This window comes from Eretmochelys imbricata, chromosome 7, assembly GCF_965152235.1.
Source record: "Eretmochelys imbricata isolate rEreImb1 chromosome 7, rEreImb1.hap1, whole genome shotgun sequence".
Lineage (NCBI taxonomy): Eukaryota > Metazoa > Chordata > Testudines > Cheloniidae > Eretmochelys > Eretmochelys imbricata.
This window is the reverse complement of record NC_135578.1, coordinates 97,717,486-97,720,021: the sequence shown is the minus strand read 5'-3', so window position 1 is coordinate 97,720,021 and position 2,536 is coordinate 97,717,486.

Below are 2,536 nucleotides of genomic sequence, written 5' to 3'. Positions count from 1 at the left end.
GAAAAAATAAGTGCAGGAAATGTATACAGACAGAATGGGTTAGAGAACAAATCCCTTATCAGGTTCAGCATTATATAATGGGGAGGTGGGAAGGGCAGATACAGTTGTACAAATAAATGAAATTATATATATATGTACGTAGCTGTACAGGGCCTGATCTGAATCAAATGGGAGTCTTTCTATTGACATTCAGTGGGATATGGATCAGTCCACCAGAATAAATTCAGAATAACTCCATTAGAGTTAAACTTATGCTTAAGATAGTGCATGTGAGATCAAAATTAGGCCCACGATGATAATCTGAAACTCAATGTTCCCAAAGCACCAACTCCTGCCATTTAAATGGAGTTAATGTTCAAACCACCATGATACATCTTCAGAATGTTTCCATGTACTAGCATGTAATGCAGTGTTTATTACTATAGAATTGCCAGCATATGGTTACGTTGTTTAAACTGCTTCTGATTTTTCACTGAATAGAACAAATAAAATCGGCAGCTGGGCCAATGTGCTAATCAATATTTCAGTGTTTGTGAGGACTCTTTAAGCTGTAGGGAGAAAACTGCCGCTTTCCTGGTTTAATTAAATATTTTCTTATTTTTTATCCTTTCTGTTCTGTGATGTCTGGTCTCCAATACCCTACCATCTTGAAAGGATTTGTGATAAAGATAAGGATTTGTGGTTTCTCCAGTGCTGCTTCTAACTATGGGAAGCTTTGGACCTAAATCCAGTTCACCCTTCTCTCAAGGTTATACCATTCTTTCCATCACATACATTATCAGCTGTAATTAATTATTTTTTCCTCCTCCCATTACGGATACTGGGGATTAGTTATGATCAGCCAGTTATGACCAGCTGCTTGCACAATGGAGATGAACTGCATTTCAATTTATTTTTATCGCATGTTCTTCTCCAGGCTATATCATTAGCATTTTCTTTATCATGAGCTGCTGACAACTCTGGGGGAAATTTTGAAAATCATTCCGTTTAGAAACTATTTTGCTTAAAAAATATCTGAGATGCACAACCATCTCTAAACATGATGTTTGTATTTCAAAGTTTTCCAGTCAGGCCTTGTCTATGGCTGCAAAATTCAGACCTGTAATTCATCACATGTGGTAACAACAGTGGAAGTGCTAGTGGAGAAAGGGCTCAGGTATTGTTATCACCATGTCAGGGTTAAATAGCAAGGTGGTAAAAATACCTGAGTCCTGTCTACAAGAGTGCTTCCACCATGGATAATTATGCAGGTGAATTTTTCAAGTGCATTCATTCCCCAAATGTCTGTGGGTCTTTAATACATTGCAGGACAGATGGTAATGTTCATATCATTAAGGCACTTGTAAACAGACAGAAATGGCTTAATGGCATGCATGGAATCTGTTCAAATCCAGGAAGAGATGTTTCCAGGAGAGTCTTATGTCAGCTGTGGTGAAGAAAACAAACAGGATGTTTAGAAGAAGTCAGCGTAAATTAAAGAAGGTGGGTACTAGATCTTATTAAGACTGTCATCTGCTGTATCATTGCCTACTAATGAACAGGATTCAGCTCTGAGAACAGGGAAAGTGACGCTAAACATTAATAATGTAAGTGCTGAAGCAATTGGTTTTACTGGAAAGGGGAAGGCCAGTTGACCTACAGTAACTGAAGAAACGTCATAGTTCAGAGAAATTATAAATCAGGAGAAATGAGATCATATAGGCCAATGGTAACAAAATATGAAACAGACATTCTTGGCCAATTGGCTATTTCCTGTCCAGAGAATGTGCTGTAACATTCATGTTTTACTGGCAGAAGTGACTGCCTCCAATGAAAGCTAATGTGTTTTGTGGTGCAAAATTATTACAAAAAATTGCTAAACTTAGTGTCCTGAACATATTTATTAAACAATCCACAGTGAAGTACTGAGGCCTCCAGCAAAAGGGTAACAACAGTGACATAGCTAATGGGGAATGAGGAAGAAACAGACATTCAAAGGCCCTTCCCCCAAAAAATATGTTGCAAGGGTTCTTTTATCTGTTAAGCCACTTGCCATATGCAATGCTTCCAGGCTTCTGTGTAGCAAACCTCTGTAATGGAAACTGCCCATCTGTTCTGATGTGGACCATGAGGAGATTAATTCAGGATATCAGAGAGCAGAAGCTCACTAACTCTGAAACTGACCAGATTCAAGCTGACTCACCAATTTACTTTTCCTTCCTACTTCTAAAGAAAAAAAAAGTAGATCTAGTGCTCAATCAGGAAAAAAAATTCCTTGGGTTATTTGCAGCCTAAGATTTGCCCTGCTTTGCTCTTGCCCTCCCTGCTAAAAATGGTTATGAAGATTCTCCATCCCACCTTTTCCGCCAGTGAATAAGATTCTCAATCTGCTTTCAGTTCCAGTGCCTGGCACCACAGTGGGCCCCAGAAGCAGTGTAGGAAAGTCCTGCTCAAAGCCTGCAGATCTAGGCTAGAGAATGCCCAGTACAGATGGAATTAAGTTGGATAGTTAAGCACTGGGACAGGCTTCCAAGGGAGGTTGTGCAATCCCTGTCAG